The sequence below is a fragment of the Dermacentor silvarum genome, unplaced genomic scaffold (genome assembly GCF_013339745.2).
Source record: "Dermacentor silvarum isolate Dsil-2018 unplaced genomic scaffold, BIME_Dsil_1.4 Seq365, whole genome shotgun sequence".
NCBI classification, from domain to species: domain Eukaryota; kingdom Metazoa; phylum Arthropoda; class Arachnida; order Ixodida; family Ixodidae; genus Dermacentor; species Dermacentor silvarum.
In genome coordinates this window covers 34,257-58,033 of record NW_023606119.1, presented here as the reverse complement: position 1 = coordinate 58,033, position 23,777 = coordinate 34,257, and the positions used below count along the sequence as shown (strand labels likewise).

The 23,777-nt window shown below is 45.8% G+C and overlaps 1 pseudogene; it reads left to right on the top strand.

Moving 5' to 3' along the window:
* Positions 1 to 23,777, top strand: part of LOC119434993 (DNA-binding protein P3A2-like) — a 157,478-nt pseudogene that overhangs the window by 118,265 nt on the left and 15,436 nt on the right.

Here is a 23,777-nt window from a genome sequence, read left to right as displayed (position 1 = left end):
TTTATCACACGCAGTTGAAACTGGATATAACGAAATATTGGGCGTAACGAAGTAAAGCTCATTTCCAATAGCAGCGTGTATTGAGTATATGTTTATAATGAATACACCAAACATACTTTTGCGTTGGATGTGACTCTTCATGGCAAGATTCGACTGTACTCTGACTTGGAATATCCGCAAAGTAAAGCTTTCAGTACAGCCAAGAAACTTCCCAGAACCGTTGTTGAACATTTCAACCTGACAATTCACAACTTGAAACTTTTCTACCGTCAAACTTCACTGGGTCATCTTCATCCGCAAGTTCAGTGCACTACAGCTAGCAGGCAATGTTTCAAAGGCAGCTGTACAGAAATATAAACTGCAGTGCTCCACTTCTTTGCAGCATTACATCTGCTCACAACAGAGCAAGTCGTCTCTATTTCTGTTTGTCTAAACGAGACATTTTTTACTATTTATCTTTCTTTCATTAAACATAATTCAGCAAACGTTAGTGTACATTACTGCAATGAAGAAACCATGACTCAAGAGGAGAGAAGGGTCCTAAAGCTACTTTTGTTAATTTTAGTGTGAATTGGATGATATTTAACATTATTGTTCAGTTGTTTCTGCCAATTGCAAATATCAAATTAGGTTTGATTTTATTTATTTTAATTTTATTGTTCTCAGTGCACTTGTAATGTGAGAAAACAGATGTAAACTTGATTGCAATATTTTTGCTAATTTTCATTTATAGTTAGTGGCAATCAGAATTTGGCAGACAACTTTACAAATAAATAGATAGCGTCATCGGCTAGATCAATTCCATACGATTATGCTGATAACAAACGTTTCGCTGGTACATAGAAAGAACAAATGAAAATGCTCCGTAAGGCAGTGTGTGATGTCCAAAAAAATGAAACTGAGAAAAACTAATGTGGGGAACAATCCGTTCACTGTGACTTTTATTGGCCTAGCAATGTGGCAATATGAATTGCATCACCATGTAGCCCTGTCCTTCAGCAGCAAGTTCATGACATATGTGGCCTCTGTCAAAAAATAACACCGAGATATTTGTTGTAACATCATGCATTGTCGTTAAAAGCGGTGTGAGAAAGCTAGCACCACATTTCTCTTTTATATCCTTGGTTGAACAGGAGGCACACAAATGGCGTCCCTGTTGTGCAGAGTTCATGGCGAAAACAAATTATGTCCTTTGCACAAAGTTCGTGGCCACAACACGAAATCTGTATCAAATCCCTGTGTTGGCAGCCACATTTTAATGGAGGAGAAATGAAAAAAAAGTTACTGGTTTATTTGATTATAATTTGACCATCCTTATAGGGCGAGGGTGCATTGGGGGACCCAAGAAAAACATTGGTATGCACACCAATGAAGGCGATACAGAGTAGCCAATGAACGAGAAGAAAGGGAACAGAGGGGCCCGATTTTATTAATATATCATAAGAAGCCACAAACAATGACACCAAGACAACATAGGGAAGTTACTTGTGCTTACTAATTTAATTAAAGAAATGATAAATTAACGGAAATGAAAACAGATGAAAAAACAACTGACCGCAGGTGGGGAACAAACCCATGTCTTCGCATTACGCATGCGATGCTCTCACCATTGAGCTACTGCGGACCCATTTTCCCATCCACTTTCTGGGTTTTTTTTTTGTACAACTAGAACTAACTCTGGGAGTGTCAGCCAGCGCCGCCACCACTCACAAACCTAGGGGCGGATGGAACATCCTTTTCTGCCACAGGCGTCACGAGCATGTGATCTTTTTGGGTGATGGCAATGGTCAACAAACCCACATATGCTACCTGAAGGCAATGGATTATCGAAACTTGGCAGGGATCGCCTGAAATACTGAATTACTAACACAGCCATAAAGTAGAGGGGAAGGGAGCACACACGGAGTGCAGGTTATATGCAAATTTCGCCTTTAGATGTGGCTATACAGCAGCGCAAATTTCTTTTAGTGTGGCTTCACAGCACCACGGAGAGAGCGTGCTGCCGTAAAGCCAGACGCTGCCGTGAAATTTGCGCTGCCGTGAAGCCACACATAAAAGGCAAAATTCGCATATTCTGAAATTCTGAAAACAATTCTGAAAGAAAAACCTTGCCTTATGCAGTGGAACCTTGATTATACGATTTTTATGAGGCCACGCAAAACACTCATATAATCCGCGCGTCGTATAATTGAAAACTAAGAATATAGGCAAGGGACACGCTCAGGCTTGCCCAAAAAACGAGTACAGGCCACCTGAATAAGCCCGCGGCACGAACCTGCATTGCTTCGAAGTAGATTAAATTATTAAAAAATTACCTTATTTACTCGATTGTAATGCAAATTTATTTTTTCGTGATTTTCGTTGCTGGAACTCGACCTTCATGTTACATTATTACACCCTCGGTGTACTTGTGACTGGTTACAATGCTGCATACCCTACAGCCTTTTGCGGTTCGACTCGTTCATTCGCGACGTTATGCTGACGCCGCACATTCGGTATTACGGTCGCTTCGAGAGACGAGCAATTTTGATGGCCGAGGAGGTGCAAAAGTCCGCTGCGGCTTGGCGTTGACGATTTGCGTATGGCAGGAGAGCGGCAGGCCCTCTTTAAATGCGAGGCCAGTCTGAAAGGCTCTGTGGAACTTGAAGTGGCCTCGTGTTGACCCCGAATGAAATGGTTGTGGGGTCTGTTGAGACGTACTTAAATCTCAAGCAAGCTCGACGGCACGGAAGATTACTATTCTCGGACGATCACTTTTGGAAATAGTTTCGCTTTCACGAGACTCGGCTCGTCCCCGCACCGAACCCCTCGAAGTGTACTGCCGACAGTTCTCTTGGCGTTGATAGCAAGCTTAGGACAGTGCCAGAAACACTTGTCGGAGTGCTATCACTGCCGAGTCACGCGAAGTTTCGCAAATGGGAACCTATCTACGAAAGTGATCGCGTGAGAATAGCACCCAAGGAAAGCTCCGTCTCCTCTTCAGATAACCAAGATGAGTGAACTAGTTTCCGAATTCCAATTTCTTCAATAAAGGACTATTTCTACATTAGCATTTGCTTTGTTTCTTTAATTTCGCATGACTGGAAAATCTCCCCTCGCATTACATTCAGGTAAATACGGCATTGCACACTCGTTATCAGCTGGTTGCCGTGTGCTTATGTGCCAGCCTCCGTCTGCTTAGAACTTTTTTTCTCGGATGGCACCAGAGAGTCGTCGTACGAGGCGGGTCAGCGTAAAGTTGCGAATAGAATCGAGGTTTTTAGTACATTATCCCTATGGAGGTTTTGCCGGGACCAAACCAATTGTCGTAATATGCGGGTCGTCGCATGACCGGGGGAGGTTATCATCGAGATTCCACTGTATTAGAATAAATACGGTTATGTACTTGTGTTGTAGTGCATGCCAGGGAGTGAAAATTAATTCAGAATCAAATCGTGGTTTTGATACATAAAATCCCAGACTTCAAATGAGCAAAAAATACCTTTTGCACATTCACACAGTTCAGCATTCAGCACAGGTCACACCTAGGCCTATAGCAGCCCAGGACTGTAGGCAGAGTCTGTTGCTGGCTTGTGCCCCTTTGCAAGCTTGTTTGTCACAGCATTTCTGCTTGTGTGATCCTTGTTGGACATGTGAAACCACCGACGATCCTTTTCAAGGCTTTGGCGCATCATTTGTGCATGCCACAGGTGAAGCACTCCAGCACAAGCTTGGCACAGAGCCCGTACGGCAGGGTCCTTCGAAAGCATCACTGCTTTCTTGCCGCACCCGGGACACAGAAACTCATCCACCATCGTCCAAGAAACTCATGTACAATGGTTAAATCCACGATTGCAAATTCAGTTCCGCTGTCGTCGTTGTCCTCTTTCATGTCAATGCCCAGCAGCTCGAACTTCCGCTCCGGTGCACACTGCGACGCCAGGTGCGTTTCGTGTTAATGACGCTTGCTGCACGTTCGCTACTTTCTTCAGTCATAAAGGGAACGGTGTCTACATGGTCTGTGCCAACACGCGAGGCTTGGGCGGACGAAGTATTGACACTAGACGTGCCGGGTTGCAGCTCAGGAACTCGGTAGAATCTTCAGGCAGATCAGCAATCGGCAACTCTGGGAGCATGACAGGTCTAGCTGCCTTTTGACGCTGCCGCTTTCATGCTTGCAAAACGCTTGACGCGCAGTAACCTTCAGACGACCATCTTCTCGAGCCATTCGGACAGCAAAAAGACACCTTATCAAACTTTGTCGAGAAGGAAGCGGCTGAACAAACGTAAACAGCGGCACGATGAAACCACAGAGAGAGAAACAAACACAGCAAAACGTGAGAGCGGTTCAGCGCGCAAGAATAGGCACGCCAAACAGCGCCAGACCAATAGGAGCAAGGCATGCGGGGGGTGTGTGGGCTTTAGCCAATCAGCAGCACGGACGCATCCTTCAGAAATGACACGATAGCATTGGTTCCCCTCCCTGACGTCATTTTGAAATGGTGCAAAATGCGCACCATGAAAACAGCTTCCAAACATCCACTGCATTTGCAAATGGCGAAGGCACGAAGTTCAAACATTTTTGGTCAATTATTGTGAATTTCGCATCTACCCTGGCCCGTGTAAGCGCAATTCTTTATTATTTTGAGATTGTATATTTACCTTCTAGAGTTCGCGGAGGGATTCTTGAATGTATAAATGTAGTGAAAGTACATTTTACCAAGAATCAACTTTTTGCCATTTTTCCCATTTCGAGACTCGAGTCTCCCCTTAAGAGTAAGAAGAAGCAGAGCTCGTTATTCTGAGAATTAAGTACATGAGATGACACGGCGAAAGGGGGTAGGGGAGAAAGCGTGCTGTAATGCAATCAAGCATGCGTGCGGGAGGGAAGTGGGGGGCCGGGTGGTGTAAAGCTCCTGGAAAAAAGTAGCGCCATTCGTGTTAGTACACAGGCACCTCCTCTCTCGTGCGTTTTGAAGTTTGTAAATCAAGTTGAGGTGCAAAGCCCGTGGAGCATTGGCCGGAAAGATGAGCTTGTGCAATTATGCCGCCACGGCACACCAGGGCGGTGCGGTTCGTAGCGGTGTAGTGGGAGAAGTTCGAGAGAAGGAAAAATGCGAAAAGGTAACATTGATTATGACAATGTATGTAGAAGCAAGCGGCGTGATTTTGTGGTGTCTGAAAGTGTAAAAATATGCAGTATTCGATCTGTCAATATACAGAAGTGCTCGGAGTGTGTCTAGATGTCTCCCTGAAAAATAAACCTATTTTTTTCAGGGACTTTAAAGGGAGAGGTTTATGCCAGTGGTACAGTTACCACTTGCTCACTATGGGTACACCGTGTCATGGAAGTGCTTTATAGAAGATTTAAGTCGGCAAAACGCATGTAATGACAAAAACTATCCCCGCAAGCACAGCAGGGCCAGACACGAGTCCATTTGCATGCAGACGTATTCAGCGTTGACGCGCTTTATGATGTTCCTGAAGGCAGCACCACTGAGCTAGCAATGGACATCTGGGTAAGATCGGCGGTGCTGAGAAATTGCAGATGTTAAAACGTGACATTTTTAGAAGGTCAAGCAAGCGCCATTTTGAATGTCCACTGGCTTTTGCGTTTTTACTTGATGCAACGCAGCACGCGCACCAAGGCAACGGCAGCGAATACCTGTGGTGATGAGCACCAAAGACGCAGCTCCCGCCGCAGTGAGCGTAGCCCTGTGGTGATGAGTAGAGGCCGGATCTTTAGGGATTAAAAAGCGCATTTTAGGCGCCAAAAATAGGCAGGCAATCTAACGTTTTAGGCCTCCAACGTCGTAAATATAGGCACAATAAATTTTTGCATAATGCAAATAATTTCAAACGAAGACGTGCGCGGCCTATATCTACAACAGGAAAACAAGAAATGTTATTGTCTATGATGGCACAAAGACGCCAACAGTTGAACATAGCCGTGCAATTGTCCCAAAAACTGCTGGACTAATGATGATCAATTGGCTTTATTCAATAAGCACACTGCTCATATTGTCACGTAGTAGTGACGGTAAAGAAAACAGTCGCAAAACTGTGTATGACGAAACTGGTTGTTTATTGGGCGAACCTGTGCCCACAAAAGCAAGCTACACTCAAAGCACAACGATAGCGGCAAACAGAGTCGGTGATCGGCGAAAATCTCATCAGCGGCGAAACGCGTTGGCTTTTTACTGAGCAGCAAGGTTCCAGATTAATCCCTGATGCCCGCGGGCTTCCAGAAAGTTCTAGACAATTCGCGTCGGTCATACAATCAGATAACATAAGCGTCGGTGAAAACAGGCAACAGAAAGAAGCATCGATAACGTTCTAGAAACTTCCGATATAGGCGCGCCGAGCGATAACGTTTAACATTTGTTAGCCGGTGGAAAGCGGCCACGGTGAAAGATAAACATGTATACGTGTCAATAATCATGTTCAATGGCCATTGTACTCGAGCGTCGCATATAGTGAAACAGGCATGAAAAAAAATACTTGAAAGCTGGAAATACTGATTAAAAAAATGATACTTTATGTCTGCCTGACGCAAATAAATTAAGACACAAAAAAACAGACAAATAACAAATGCAAGAGAGACTACGAGTTATTAAGAAATTAGCATGTTCTTACATGAGGACTGTTAGGTACAACTCTTCGCAATTTCCTGATATACAATGACATTATCCGAATTGTACAGGCCAGACGTCCTAACACTGCCGAATACACTTCTGCCCAACGTAGTCTAAGAATCACTGTGAAGATTGACTACCATCTCTAGATTTTGGATTCAATTTTCAAAATTGTGCCTTTGTCACTGAGAATGATCTCGTACGCTGTGAAGGAACGCCCGACGGCGGTGAACACCTTAATAAGTAAATTATAAACAAAACAAAAGCCGCATGAACATCACATTTTTCTTCTTCTTTTGCTCTTCAGTCTCCTTTCCCCTGACGGCTCTCCGCGGTTTCGCATTCGCCAACCGCTCGCGCAATATCAGCGCGGTGGCATATGCTGGCCGGCGTGTCCCATTTCAATGCTGCTAGTAGTTGTTTTCCGGGAGTTGGTCAAACTAAAGGACTAGGTTGAACCCCATAGAGTCCCGAACAGTCAATGTTGCCCGGTAACAGGAATAACGGTCTCTAACTGCACTCGAAAGTGAAACTTGAGACTAAATAGTGTTCATATAGGCGATGATATTGAAAATAGGCATTTAGGCACAAATGCCAAAATAGGCATTTATAGGCAATATAAAAACACTATAAAAGCCCTTTTAAACCTCTAATTCATGCTCATATATCAAAGTGGGGCGATAGGAGCGCAAGGAACAAAAAAGCATTTGCCCAAAATATAGTGATGAGCACCGAAGACTCAGCTCCTGCCACAGTGAGCGTGGTGCTAGTTGAGCCCAGCCGTGCTCGTGGCTCTCGTATCCATAGTTTTCTTGTGGACACCATAGAGGTGCTGCTGCAGCTGCTAGGAGAGGAGCCGGAGGTGAAGGGGTGCAATTGGCACTACTTTAGTTTTTTCCCAGGGGGCTTTAGGTTGGTATGTGTCTCTTTTTTTAGTGGCCATGGCAGCACATGGCTGTCAGCATGGCTCAGCTCACATGCCCTTTTTTAGAGGCAATCTGCCACATGTGCAAAGAGGTAGTGTGCCAAGTTGGCATGGCATCATGTGCGCTGTCATTGCGCACATATACTACACGAGGTGAATAAACGGAAGGTAGGGATGTTCCTCCTTTCCGGGCGTCTCCTTCTCACTGCACGTGCCTTCCCTCACCGCTTGCACTCTCAATTTTTACGTTGTGATCGTGGCAATCGCACTGCACAGCACACTGATTGTCAGGATCGCCCCGGATCCACGATCACCACGATTGCGAAAAGGGGGGGCGGCGCACCGCTATCAAGAGCAACTGTTGTGGCACTGGCACAAGTCAAAACAGAAAAACAAAAAAAAAAAACAAAGGTGCGGTGAGCAGGCGCTCGCATGCTTGTTTCCGTGAAAATGGCACGAGCGCAACCATGCAACTGCGTTCCATCAACGGCCACGGATAAGCCCCGGACCTCCTCACCTGCCCTTGCTCGCCACCTTGGGCGGCAAGAATGCTGCTGCCTTAAATTTTATTCAGGGCTTATTCTGCTGACCGAACGAGCTACCCTCTCTGGCGGCACGTTTTTCCTCCATGGCACGCAGTGGCGACGCCATGGCGGAGCAGACAAATGTTATTCCGCATTGCCTTCTGCGTGCCTGGCGTGCCCAAAGTTACCCTATTGGTTCCCTCCCACAGCTTGTGCGAAGGAGGCAATCATGATCAATAAATTTAATCCCGGTCTGGTCTGATCGCGATGGAAAGTGCACCGCGTGACACCTGTATTAGACTTCCACAAAATTGTGCTATTCCAGCTTTACTTTTTTAGCTTTTATTGAGCAATCGCTTTTGTCGAATTACCGTGTATATTGAATTTTTTTGCGTCTTGTTCACTTCATTATAATGAGGGTTTACTGGAATTCATTATGTACCAATCTGCTGCTGAGCACATCCACCCCAAATGACCGTTGCATGGACCTCTCTCTGGTGCAGATGGGTGCAGCAGTGACGGGTGATGGTGAGGGTGGCCAGGCAGTGACGCCGATCAGTGCAGTGAACATGGAGCTGAACAGTGAGGCTGCTGCCCAGGCAGTGGCCACCCTGGCTGAGGCCACTATCAACCACGATGGACAGATGATCCTCACAGGCGTACGGCACACATAGTGGGATCATCCATCTTCTGTTAACAACGCTTCAGAGCCTGTCCGCTACTGTGAAAGACCTGATTATCTCCAGTGACAACAGCACCTACATCTGGACATTTCTCGGGAAAGTAGTACGGAGGATCTGTTTTTATGTGAGAATGCCGCTGTGCTGTGTGAGATTCTCATGCTATTACTTGAATAATAAAGTCCTTAGATCAAACTCAGATACACATGTCTGAAATATAGACAGTCGGAAAAAAATGAAAACATGCCCCAAGGCTCAAATTGCCACAGGCACTCCACATAGCTCCAATGACCTCCAATACATTTATCACTCTTATTGATGCTCAAACGGTCACAGGAGACAGCGGTTGCATGCGCGTATAATTAAGGAATACATACTGTGTCCCGTGACAGTAGCCCTTTTCCACTCTTGGTAGCATCACCACAATATATTGCCTGTGCTTGACCGCGTTACACCGCTGCATTTTGATATGCTTGACTTTTGAGAATATGCATTTTGCACTGCTTGACCTTTGCCTTGCTTTCCACACTTCTAAACCATTGGCAAAGATGATAAAGGCACTATTGACAGTGGCAAGTACTTTCAATGAACAACACTGCATCAAACGCAGGAGTTTAGTAGCGAATGTGAAGCAGCTGCAGCAATGCTAGCAGTGTCTGGCAGCCAGTGGATCGCGCTGTGAGATCAACATGGTGGTGGCCATTTCAGCCTTGCGGCCGCGGCAAAAAGTCTGGAAAATTGGACGGCGACGGTTTCAGCGTCCAAAATTTCAGTCACCCTATACAATGCTTTATGTGGTATGCGGCAGTACCATGAAGGCGCCCGAATTATGTGTCATGTCCGAAAACTGGTTGTTGACGTATATTGAATTGTTGTCTATATCAAACAGTTGTAAAATCCTCTTGAAAAATCTCATGCAATAGTACAGCAATGTACTACGCTTTCATCAAACTTCCGTTGACTGCCATATTTCATATACAGTCATCGTCGGATATTTCAGACTCCTTAAGGGCCGAAATAACGTTAGAAAAATCAGGAAGACCAAAAAATGTGAATGCAGGTGTTTAGTGCCCCTAAGGCTCATATCGCCACAGGCATGTCCAGGATAGCTCCAACGGCCTGTCAGTACATTTATCATGCATATCGGTGCACAAACTGTGGCAGGAGATGGCGGGTGCATGTGTGCGTAATTAAATAATACATAATGTGTTTCATGACAGTTGCCCCATTCTACTCTTGGTATGCATACATCGCATAGTGCTTCACCGCGTACACTTCTGTATCGCTGTGAAACTTACTTTTGGGGATCGCCATTTGCAGCGCAAAGTGCTTTCCACACTTGGAAGCCATCATCAAGGATTACAAGGCGGAGTCAGCGCCTTATCTTGCAACAGCATATTCTTTCAATGAAAAACATGGCACCGATCAGCAGGAAGCTTGGTAGCAAATGTCCACTGTGTCAGTAGTTCCGGCAGCATTGTGGAAGCTGCAGGCCTTGATCAATCAGAGAGGCAAACAAATCTTACCCTGTCGTCTGCTAGTGGTGAGTGCTGCAGCGGAGGTGGCGACAGCATCTACTAAGACTTGAACTGCTCAGTGAGATCAGCTGTTGTGATAGCAGCGGTACCAAATTACTTCCATATTCGCTCTGCGCGAAAAAGCCGTACATCTTCAAGATATTTCGAGATACAGATGAGAAGAGGGTTGAAGAGATGGGGAAGCGGAGTGTTCAAAAGGAACTCGGCCAGCATGTCGCATGGCATGGTGTTGCCATCTCTTGATTCTTCTTAGTTCCTCCCATTATCATCCCCCATTGTGACCCTCTTTCTTCCCCTCTTCCCCTTCTCTTACGTAGAGTAGCAGGCCGGATGCTCCATTTTCCGGCCGACCTCTCTACATTTTCCATTCATTAAACTACTTCTTCTTCTTCTTGATTCTTCTTATAACATCCTATTGTACACGGTGCGCTGACTGACATTCATAAGTGCAGCTGTTTTTTATTGCGATAGCAATTTATGGACACTCTAGATGCATTTTCGCCATCGTCCGTGTCGCCATAATGTTCCGTATGAACTCCAACTGCGATAACCTCATCGCCGTGTGCCATAGGCTGTATGTGCGAGGGTGAGCCGACGATGGTGACTGAATCTCGCACGTACAAGGGAGGAAAGTGGGGAGGTAACACGCCGCCTTCCATCGCGCATAAGGCACCGGGGGGGGGGGCGTCACTCCCGTGGCCGTTGCGTATCGCGTGGCCGTAGGGGCCCTTTCTTGACAGTGATCTGCATTGGGGACAGAGTTCACCAAGTGCTGATAGCTTCATGTGCACTGTGTTCTCGCTGCTTAGTTTGCGTTGAAACGAGAGGCAGCACAAAGGTCAATTCACTTGCTGCTGTTGCTGTGCTTCCTCACTCGAGTGTTTCGACAGCGAGTGTGCATGGTCATCGAGGGAGATGTGTTCATGTTTGCTTGAGCACGCACCATGCTTGTTAATTTAGTTAGTAAGCAAATGTTTAAAACTTTAACTTACTTTGTATAGCTGTCTACTAATTTGCTATTGCAGTCGATGCTTCGCCTTTCGGGCGAAACTACGACTTTTTTTAATTAGAATTTGTGCACTTTTGTCGCACTGTTCCAAGCATGTTCAACGCCAACTTATTTGTTCCTTTCATGTAAAAGAGCAGCTTGTAAACAGAACTACACAAGCAAGTCTGTAGATGACATATTTGCGAAGGACGAAGCACTATGCAGCAGGGAATCCTCCGCCGTGTTGTAGCTGTGCGAACTACATGTATGAATTTTGCCACTTACAAATCAATGAATTGTTTGTAATTTTTAATGGAAAATAATGTCCCTTTTCCCCCCTTTTCTATTTTTCCTGCACGTTTTCATTCGAACAATAGAGAACGCTATTTTCAGTATCATAGCCTGAATAAATGTTTTATTTAAAAACGAAGCAAAATCATGCATTAAACCACCCTACGACCTCCAGAGGAGCTACCAAGTAAATACCTGCCGACAAGACCACTGGTGAAGGCCATGTAGTCATCCAACAGGTTCCAGACTGTGGCACTAGATCTCGCTGCGCAAGAACCTGCGCAGCAAATCCTGAGTAACTCGAGCAGGCTAGGTGACGATTTGTCCCTGCCCGTTTCAAAAGGGATGCCAATAATCATCATCATCGCTCGCGGGTAGCACAACCTTGGCTCTGCTGCACAGAAGAGCGTTGGTGCGGTGGTGGCTATGGCTGCCAGTGGTGGATCGTCGTGCGAGAGCGCCGGTTGAGGTTGCGAGAAAATAGCAGCGGAAGTGGCTTTGGTTAAGGCTGTTTCAGACCTGCGGTCGCTACAAAAACTCTGGAAAATCGGACGGGGGAGGGATTTTGCATCTGAAGTTTCAGACATTCTTACAATATGTAAGAATGTCCTGAAACTCAGATACATTGGGGCTGAGAAGGTGCCCAAATTATCAGGCATGCGAAAAAAAAGTCGCAGTTTCGGCCGAAAAGCGAAGCATCGGTTGCAATAGCAATTTGTGGACAGCTATTCGAAGTAAGGGTAGTAGTTTTATCGGCCGTGTAAACTTGTAAACATAGGCATATTAACTAAATTACAAGCATGGTGTCACTGTCACGCACGCACAAGCACACATGAACACTCTCACTTGATGACCGCGCACACTCACTGTCAAAACGCCAGAGTGAGGAAGCGCGGCAGCAGCAGCGAGCGAATTGACCTTCATGCTGCATCTCGCACCCGCAAACTAAGCCGCAAAAACATTGCACAGCAGATAGCTTTCAAGACACAGCCCCCGGAGTAGAATGCACCACCCTCCCTCCGGAGTGTTGCGTGCGACTGGAAGACAGTGCGCTTCCTTCCCACTTCTCTTCCTTGCATGCACGAGATTCAGCCGTGATTGCTGGCTCACCCTCGCACGATTTCACTTGCACATACGATACATGGCACACGACGACAATTTTATGCCCTTGGACTTTACACAGAACCTCACGTGACGGGATAAATGCACCTGGAGTGTCTCTGTACAGTGGAACCCCGATTATACGTCTTTGAGGGGACCACGCAAAACCGTCGTATAGTCCGGGTGTCGTATAATGAAAAAAAACTACGAAATAGGCAGTGACACTCAGCCTTGCCCAAAAAACTGGTACATACCGCCTGAATAAGCACGTGGCACAAACCTGCACTGCTCAATGGAAGGTAGATTAAATTGTAAAAAAATTTCCATATTTATTCGATTGTAAGCAAGGTGTTTTTCGCGAGTTTCATTACTTGAACTCAACCCTCTTGGTACATTCGAATAACGGCAAAATTCACCATTTCAAAACAAATGTACTAAATCCCGCGATATTTTCTGCTACGTTGGCAACCTACCTTCCATCTCGATCCAATTCATAGACACGTCCCCGAAGTCATAACTTGTTTTTGGTTGGAATCTACGCTGTTTTCGCAGTGCTTGTGACTGGTTACGATGCTGCGATAACCTATGGGTTTTTGCGATTTCATTCCGTTCATTTGCGGCGATATGGCGATGCAGCGCATTCGGCATGACGGCAGCTTCTAGAGACGAGCAATTTTGATTACCGAGAAAGTCTGCTGCGGCTTGGCTTATTGACGTCGACGATTTGCGGATGGCGGGCCTTCTTTAAATGCGGAGGCCCTGTTGGAAAGGCTCTGTGAATTGGCCTCGTACTGACCCCAATGAAATGGTTGTATCTCAAACAAGCTTGACGGCACGGAAGCTGGCTTGATTCTCGGGCGATCACTTTAGAGATAATTTTGCTTTCGCGAGACTCTGCTCGTCCCAGCACCAAACGCCTCAATGTATACGGCTGACAGCTTTCCTGGCCCTGATTGCGAGCTTAGGACAGTGCCAGAAACACTTAAACACTTATCGGGGGCGCTTTCAGTGCCGAGTCGCGTGAAAGTGAAACTATCTACGAAAATGATCGCCCTTGAATACTGCCCAAGAAAAGCTCCGTCTCCTCTTCAGACGACGATGATGCACTGTTGAAGAGAACTAGTTTCCGAATTGTGATTCCTTGAATAAAGGTACCATTTTTTTTTTTTTCTTTTCATTGCGCGTTACATTCGCGGCTTTATTTTTTTAAAGTTAGACGTGACTGGAAAGTCACTCTCGCGTTACAATCACTGTGGCGTTACATTCAGATAAATACAGTATTGCGCACCTGTTATCAGCCAGCCGCAGTGTGCTTACATGCCAGCCTTGCATCTACTTGAGGCCTTTTTTTTTCCTCGGACAGTACCACAGGACAGTAGGAGGCAGGGTTGGTGAAATTGCGTTGTACAAACAAGGTTGTTGATACATTATTTCTGTGGGTTTTGCCGAGACTAAATCAATTTGTCGTAAAATGCGGGTCATCGCATGAGCGGGGGACGTATAATCGAGGTTCCACTGTAAGTGCTATCGCAGTAATATCATTCGTCAATCTATCGAATGCTGCGCCACATCGTGCCACTGCAAGTGCTCTCTCCTACTTTTCATTACTTCTCGCATCGTCTGAAATATTTAATGCCGACAAATTTAAAGCTCTGGTTGATCCCTTGTTCAATCTCTGTTTGACAGTTGCTGTCAAACAAGAGATTGAATTTGAAGGTCAGTATATGCCATGGAGGAAAAATTAGCAGGTTACTATCTGTTTTGCACACTTTTTGCTCAGGTTTGCTCATTTTTGCACATATATAGCTCATGCAAACGGCAACCATTCGTTATCAGTAAGAGCAGATAGCCACTCTGCTTCAAAAATGTGAAAGGCCTTACGGTTCGACACGCATTCCATAAAAAAGCGGGGATGACACTTGATCTTTTCACTGAGAGGCGCCCGGCATGGGATGCCAAACTGGAAATGCTGCACCGCTGTGTTTGTCATCTTGTAGATGAGGGATTTCCATGAGCAGCAGTTTAGGATTCCGGAGGTGACCAAAACTAATGTGACTCCAACCTTCACTTGGACAGATCTTTACGTTACAGTTTCAATTTAACAAAACCACTGTACGCTGCATCCGCACTGGAAAGACCTTTTTCTTCTTCTTCTCTTTTTTTTCTTTTTCTTTATTACACATCCTTTTGATTACAATATATGAAAATTGCCAACACTGGTTGGACTCAAACCTACAGTCTACTAGGGAGTCTAAACTGAAATATGTAAGTACAAGCAACAAATTGTGTTTAGAAAGCAAACACTATATAAGAAATTCATTTCTACGAAGAAAGAAAATAAATGCGAGAAACAAAGACATCAACTGTGAAACACTGTTAGGAAAACACATAACATGACAAGAAAACACAATGCATGATAGTTCAGTTAACATAACTTACAACAAAATGCTACATATACTGCAAGGACAATATAATAGAATGCTAATACATGATAATAAAATAAGTTATAACTTCCAATGACACTAAAACATATTTCAATATATGAAATGAAAAGTAATCTAGAACAAAAATTGTGAGAGAGTGTTTAGGTTTAGCCTTTTATTGGAACTGGTATCTTTTAAGCACATATGAAAATACATTTTTTCTTTTAGTGGCGTGGTATCTCGTTTCCATGGAGGAAGGAAAAAAACTAGGAGAGAGCGTCACATGATTCCGCTAGCCTCGGCAAGCCAACCTGCTCTGACGCTGCCCCTCCCACTCTCCGGGGCCTTGTCGCGGTACCTTTTGGGTAGGTTTTGGCCCGCATGGTTGCTGGACCACTTGAGATTGTTTGGTATGTGGTAACTTTTAGTGGCGCCTGCGATCACAGGCATCAAGGCACGTAGGAAGTATAACAGGTAGTTTACTGCTACCGTCGTTCATTGCATCATCAAATGTGTTCTATAAGATTTTGTGGTGCGATGGTGTTAAGCTGTTGAGACGTGCATTGTTGAGATCTCGCTGGTCTGCTGAGAGGCTGCAAAGACTTTGAGCAGAACAACAGCGTCAATTGGGACTGTCTACCTTAACAATGGGCTGGCACGGTCTTAAATATGTACTGGGTGCCCAGCTTGCCAGTCCATCCTTGGGCACAAGAAGGGACGAGTTTTTTTTTTCCCCACGGGAAAGCAGTCGCTGAAGACCCTGGACACTCGCTTGATTGCCTGCACATATTTGCAGGGGCAAAAGGCTTCATTGCTTCCCCCAAGATGTCCCTAAGTGCAACGAATCACCGTTGGAAGGGCGGCTTGGTTTGCAGTGCGAAAAGTTTCCTTGTTTTCCTGAAATGACCCCGAAATGTGACCAGTCGTCTTTGAGGTGGTCCTCGGGGGGTTGGGCGCAATCCCGGTTACCCAACGCCTTCATTCGCTACAGCCTTAGCGTCTGTCTGCTACTTAACTCTTTCCCTACCATGGGGAAAATTGGTGTTTTTTATAGGTTACGGCAGATTTTTTTTTCTAAAGGAACTACTGCACTCAATTTTTATGTAATACATAAACAAATATCACAATGAATGCCGTTCTCATGCATAAAAGTTTTAATAACGAGATGTATGTCATAAAAAATATAAATTGCCAAAATCAAGATTGTGGGAAAAAATTGAACCAAGTTTGTTAAGACATGCTTGTATCTACTACAGTCAAATCTCGATAATTCGAACTCAAAGGGGCCCGAAATTTCTTCGGCTTAAAAGAAGTTCGAATTAAAGGAAGGACGTATTTTGAAGTATTCGAGCACCATAGCACAATGCACGAACGGTGCGAGTGTGAAATATCGTGGCGCGCAAGCGCATAGTGAACGCAACTGCCCATGCCGCCCAACGCTCGGTTCCCTATAATGGCAGAAAACGAAACTTCTGGGAGCGGACGGCGCCGGCATGGCGACGGACGGGCGGGCGCGCGGAGGCCGTCGAACATGAGGGAGGAGGGCGGCAGGGAAGCGGATTTGGCCTCGGCAATTCCGCCGCTTCGGTGGCTCCCCTCGCCCTCTCTCTCAACTCCCTCACAGCTCCCTCACCTTCGACTGTCTCCGTGCGCGTGCGCCGCGGTACAGCCGGCCCAGCGCAGATTAGTCCGCTCCCTGAGGTTTCGTTATCGGGAAGTGACCGTTTGCCGACGTAGGCAGTTTCGTTCGCTGGACTGGGCCTCCGCCGCTGCATTAAGGGGTCTCCTATGCTTTTGCTCAGTGGCGGTGTTGGAGCAATGCCAGTTGGAGGCGCCGCCGCGTTAGTTCGCGCGCTGCTGAGAGCATTGTCGGTCTGCAGTATATTTGAATTAACCGTAGGAAATGCTTGCGTGTTCGAATTACCAAGTGTTTTCGCCCATTGAAATACAGTAACTTTGACGGGACCACAGCGTCAGTTCGAATTATCGAGATTCGACTGTACTAAGAAAAAATGTTACGAAAATTACGAGATATACAAATGTATTGCCATTTAATAGGCACTATCTCTGAAAAAATCAAAATTTTTAATTCAACAGGTATTCCGCTACAAAAATTTAACTCCAAGCACTACATTTGGGCGTGCTGGGCGGTGGCCGCCAATGTTCCGGACCGGTTTGGGTCGTCGTTGCTTTTAGACTCAATATCCAATGAAAAGTCAGTGTCATCCAATCGCTGTTATTTGATGCATCAATAGGATTTAGCCGGAGAGGCAGCGGAATCGCAATATCTGTACAATTGACCTTCCTGAAGCGCGCGCACCCCTTGTGGAGCAGCACATTTTTGCATTCTGCTTTGACAATTGCGAACCTTTGGAGCTCGTTTAAAAATCACCACCTTGCGGGCAAAAGGCGAACTGCTTAGAAAACTAAAATATAGTTCTCTCTTTCACGTCCAATAGTACAGTATGTTCGGGAGTGGCACGAAAGGTCTCGAAAGCAGCATTTCAAACCATCGACAGCGGGCTAACGACGCCAATGGGCACTGCACAGAAAGAGTAAAGTGGCAATCCACGTGTATGTAACATCTGGTGGTTCGGTGCGTTGCCTGCCTGACTGACATAACACAGACTTGACTGCGTGGCACGCTTGAGCTTTCACTAACCTTAGCGTGTGTGTTTGCATGCCTACCATGCGTCTATTCCGAAACCCTCGCAACAGATGCAAGCAAAGCAAGCCTATCACGTGACTAGGGCCTACTTCTCCTTTATATTTTTATGGCTAGGCTTCAAAATTGTCATGTGACGCTCCCTCCTATTCCTTCCTCCAAGCTCTCCATAAACGTTGTCATTCAGTGGAAGATTTAAATTGTGTAATGGTGTCGCGCCTCGCTAGGTGAGACAAAGAAGCTTGGTATATGAAAGGGCTTGTATTCACTGATGCCATGGGCAGTAGCAGCATTTTATGTTGTCGTAAGATGTCAAATTTCCATTTCATGAAACCACGGCGCAGTGTTTTGATCATATCTAGTACTGGTTATTCCAAGTGCTCGCTTCTGTAGTTTTCGTATGGGTTCAAGATATGTTTTAAATTTCCATCCCCATGAATCGTCTCAATATGACAGATGAAAATGAAAAAAGGTGAAATAAAGAACTCTGAGAATCATTATTCGCCAATATTTATGTCCACTGCATGACGGAGGTCACTCCCTGCGATCTCCAATTACCCCTGTCTTGCGTTGGCTGATTCCAACTTGCGCCTGCAAATTTCCTAACTTCATTACCCCACCATCTGCCATCCTCAACGGCACTTCCCTTCTTTTGGTATCCATTCTGTAACTCTAATGATCCACCGGTTATCCATCCTACGCATTACATGGCCTGCCCAGCTTCATTTTTTCCTCTGAATGTCAATTACAATATCGGCTATCGCCGTTTGCTGTCTGATCCACCCCTCTCAGAGGGTCTGGATCTCTCTGTGTGGAGGCACTCTGAGAATATTAGTATTAAAGGAGTACTGACACAAAAATTTTCGATAGTGTTTTTTCTGCTGTAATAAGTAGCTAATCACCTAGTAATCAGGGCGCAAAACCTTATTTGCTTTAGAGCACGACAGGTAATTATTTGGAGTCTTGTTTGTAGTGACCAGTCCAAGTTTCGGTTTCAGAGAGCAACAAGATGGGAAAAGAGTGATTGTAAACACAGCTGGGCACGTGTTAGCAAAACTGTGACGTGTAGAAAGCACTGTGCTCGCCAGCGCACGAGCTTCGTGTTGCTAGTTTGTCTGCTATGCCTGCACGTGCTTTGCGATGTCGTCGCCGTCATCGTCATCCACTGGTGACTATTTCCTCCAGGCGGGAATCGCCGCCGTTTTAGACGGGGCCAACCAACTTTTGATTCGGTCCACTGCAAAGCAACGACTCGGAAAGTGTGGCCAGCGACAGCTATATGAATATGCATTTACGCGCCGCTACAAGTAGTACGAACCATTCGTTGAGGGCGTTTTGGGAATGGAGCAGGACAAAACGCGGGTAAGAGTCGGCACAGCATTAGGCTTGGGGTACGTAGTCTCGGTGGAAGATCATCGAACTGCTCTAAGCTCATGTACGCCTCGAAATGAAGCGAGCAAATCTGGCTGCTCATCAGCGGGGTCCATTCTAAGCGTCCAGTAGTGTGCACGAACTGGAGCCATTTCTGCCGCTTATCGACGCTGACGGTAGTGTACGAGCATGCCAGGCGAGCTGGCGATCGCTGGAAAACGGTATAGGCCTAGCTCGCTGGCCGTCTGTATCCGAGGCCGACGGCCCTTGCGATTCGTCCGCAGCTCGTAATAAAGCACCTATGTTCGTCAAAACAATCAATGTCTGCACATTTATGTCGCTCATAACTGACAGTACAATTAGTTTTGCTGACGCCATATGTAGCGATAAAAAACACGTTAGCAAGGCGAGCCACTTCGTAGAGACGATTGCTGCGGCGGCTGTGCTGAACGCTTGGCGAGCCAAAATGACGCCAACAATTTACTGTATCGCACAACGTGTCAAAACATGCACACTTTCGAGGTCACTTTGCTCTAAAAGTTATCTCGTGTTAGAAACAAATTAAGCCGATTTTTGTGCCGCCGTCAGCAGCGAAAGAGGCCAGCGTCTCGGCCAGGGAGAAAAAAAAAAAAGCACCGGGACGATCGGAGCGGCGAGAAACTTGCTCGCCAGCCCCGCGCCCCGATGGCAGCGCAAACTCGTGTTGTAACGTTTTCTCGGTTCTTTACAATCCCTGCTTGATGTCAATGTCATGAGGTGCTGCGCTTTGCGGTTGGCTGCGCTCACGTACTTTAAAATTGATTTTAAATACGTATGTTCTAAGCTATATTTGCCACTGATATCTTGTACACAGTGTGTCTGTGTCCACCTAAATCGATCTCACAAGTTATCTCTACTTCAAATTTTGTGTTAGTACTCCTTAAAATAATTTCTAGCCATTAGTACCATATTGCACCCAGACCCTAATTTAGTACAAAAGAGTTGATATTTGAAAAAAAAAAAAACTTGGCATAGAACAGGGCAAAATATATGTAGTAAAAGGTTAGCAGGGTAATGTCATCGGCAATTTTGATAATACAGTTGAACCTCGCAATAACAAATCGGCGGGGAACACGAAAAAATTTGCTTTCGCGAGAATTTCGTTGTTGCGAAATGAGACAGCGCAGATAGGTAATGCGTTGGAACGTAACTTTATTGCCAAAATTTTGTTAGCCTACTTGGCAAGCTTTGCTTGAGGATATAGAACTGCATTGCCAACAGTAGAAAGTGCGCCACATGCGTCGATCAGCAGTGGCAGCACTGCCGTGGAGCAGTATTGTCGGTCAATTGCTTTCAAAGATACGATCACTTTTGTGAGATTTTGCGTACCCCGGCACCGGACGCAGAGCAACAGCGCTCGACACATGCAGCGGCATTTCTCCAGTGCACGCTGTCACCCTGAGGCATCGATGCGTGCAGTGCCGAGTGCAAAAGTGACCGGATCTTGTATACCTGAAGGATCAAGATTACAGCCCCTTCGCGCAAATCTGCATCTCGCACCCATTCTGCACGCGATACGCTGTGGATTTTGCTTTAGCTTTTCATGTAGCAAATTACGTGCGATACTCTTCCCGGACAACATATTCCATAACTCAAAAAATGCCCACCTACGAGTTGCCTCATGTAAAACGATCCACATATAGCCCCTGTGTGACGTCGTCCTCAATGAATTGAAGCTTTCAGAGTACCGAAGGCAAAATCATGATCGTGAGCTTCTTGAACTCCATCAGTAGCGTGTATTTCGAAGGGAAGCGCAACAATATTCGAAGCACAATTGGTTTGAATCGAAGCGCATCACTGCAAGCTTCCACCGAAGTGCCTGCCGGCACTCGAGCTCCTTATAATTCTCTCGAACTTCGCTTTTGCATCACATTTCTTGGCTTCGAGATGTGTTCGTGAAGACCGGGAATAATTAAGTCGTGGAATCGCGCCCTGAACGAGCATCCATATATCCCGCAAGGAATCAATATATGTTTGTTCTTAGGAATGAAAATATAGAGCGTCGTCGTCCAACACGACGTTCACACACGTCGGACTTATCTGTGAGGCATTCTTCCTTTCGGCGTAGCATGCATTTCCATATGTAAAACTCTGCTGTCATCGCACCACAAAATAAATAGTGAGCACCAGCATCACATTCCATCTGGCTGCTGGAGCAGCCGCAGACAAAGCATGACTTCGTAGGAAACTTCTTCCTGTTATTAGATGCCGAAACACTTCTGCGTGAAACTTTTCATCACAAAAAAAACGCCACACATCACACAACACCAACAAAATGTCGACAGTATGCCGACAGACGAAGCAGCGCCACCGAAATGAATACAGAAGTGAAAGCAGAAGCGAAAGCAGAAGCAGCCGAAGTGACGAAAGACGCGATTGTACTGCCACTAGTTTGCATGACCACCACTGCAGCCACCTGTCGAGCGGCGCTGTGAAACTGAAGTATGTCTAAAAACGTTGGTAACCACGACCGCAGCAACGCTAGGCCTACCTGCTTCAACGTTTGCTACCAAGCTTCTTGCTGTTCAGTTCAGTGTGTTTTATTGCAAGAATTCGCTGCTGTCCACAATGACGTTGACTCCGCCTTTGTAATCCTCGCCAATGGCTTCGAAGCTCGAAAAGCACGGAGCGTTGCACAATGCCAGTTCCCGAAAGTCAGCTTCGCCTCAATAGACCTCTCCTGGGGTATGTCACACCGCAACGGCGACCCTGGTTGGCAAAAAACAGCCGCCGCCGGCTTTCTGCGTGGTGCAGTCGCGTAGTGCTTGGTGTAGGAGGGCGCCACGTGGACGCGTGTTTTTATTTCTTTTGTTTATTTTTTTATTTTTATGTGACCCTCCACAATTCTATTGGCAGCCAGATTAGCAGTAATGTGTGTCGGAGAACATCGGCGTGTGGTAAACTGCGCAATGAAAATGTGGCGACGCTGGCCTTTTACTTGCGAACGTGAACCACGTGGGGGTGGTCTGCGATGGATTGTGCATTGAAGAGTGTCGGCTTTTCCAGGGAAGTGTGCCACATTAGTGGTAAAGTGTGCGGCTAGAACAGCGATGATATCGGCTTACCTTTGTGTAGGGAAACGGACCACATTGCGTGTGTGTGTGTGTGTGCGCGCGCGCGCATCGTGTACGACACAATTAGCAATACATCTCGCTTACAAGACTGTGGAGGCGTGTTGCGTGTAATAAAACCAGTCGTAGTGATCAACCCCCGATAGAACTTGAGGACTCGTAATTATTGAACAGGTAAGAATGAATGAGACACGGGAGGTTAGTGAGCACGTGTATCTCGTGGCCATCCGCGCTGTGTGCAGAAAAAAAATATGAAAAAAAACACCTTTGCTTGAGCATAATTTATCGACCGAGAGGTATGACCACAAATGGAGCTCCCACGATGTTTTGACCGGCTGCCAAAGCTGCTTGTATACATTTAACCACGGGGAATGCCCAGAAGGCAAACCAACAATTATCGCAATTTAACGCGACCTCATGGGTCGTAAAACTGAACTGTTTTTCTTTTTCTTCATTTATTGGTGTACTCACCTTCATGGTACCGACTTTATGCCGTGATGATGCACATAAACATGCAAAAGTTGGGTCTTGTTAAGTTTAGAGCATCAAAGGAGTCAGCAGACACAGCGAAGTTAACGCGCAACGGTTAGTGCACTTATGTAAGATTTTGCTTTGTACATTCACATGACCAAGACTAATAATTAAAATTAAATTATGGTGTTTAACATCTCTAAGCTGCACAGCGGCTTTGGGGGACAGTGTAACGAAAGGGTCCAGATTAATTTTGTCCACCAAGGGTATCTTACCATGCTTCCAAAGCAGGGTAATAAGTTTTTCTGCATTTCTCCCTCATCTGAATTTAGGCACCGCTACTTGGTACGGCTATACTAAGCCACCGTGTAGTGTAGACGAAGTTCATCTTGTATATCGTTTAAGGTTACAATATAAATAGGGCACAAATCAGTGCATTTCTGACAATGCAATACAACTTTGTGTTCGAAGACCAGTCATTTATCGAAGTATCACTTTGCTACCGCGAAAATGTGCATTATCTGTTATAAAATGTTCGTTTTCGGGGAGTAATACATTTTTGTGGATGTTTGATCTACGGAAGAGGCGCACTTTTACGAAATCACGACACGCTGACTTACGGGAACCATGCACTCCGCAATAATGCTACGTTGTTGTACCAGTAAAACAGGAACGATTATACTTCCTAAGCGCAGTTCGTAAATGCTGTCACATCAAAAAATTTCAATATGCCGGACTTATGATCGTGGCAGTTGATATACAAGCAGAGCTCTTATGCAGAGAGAACAGGTCGCACGCACGAACGTTTTTTCGCCAACCAGTGCCCGCTTTGGAGATGCGGCAGAGGGGAAGGGGCCCCCGCAGTGACGTCACGCTGTTTGCAAACAGGGAGACGTCTATACAGCAGTGTTACGCCTTGAAGCATATGCATAGTATTGCGGTAAAGCATACCAAGAGTTGGAAGGGACAATTGTCACGGGACACTGTATGTATACACGCGTGCCCCCCGCTGTCTTCCATCACAGTACGAGCAACGATGCACCTAATAAGTGTACTGGCAGGCCTTCAGAGATATT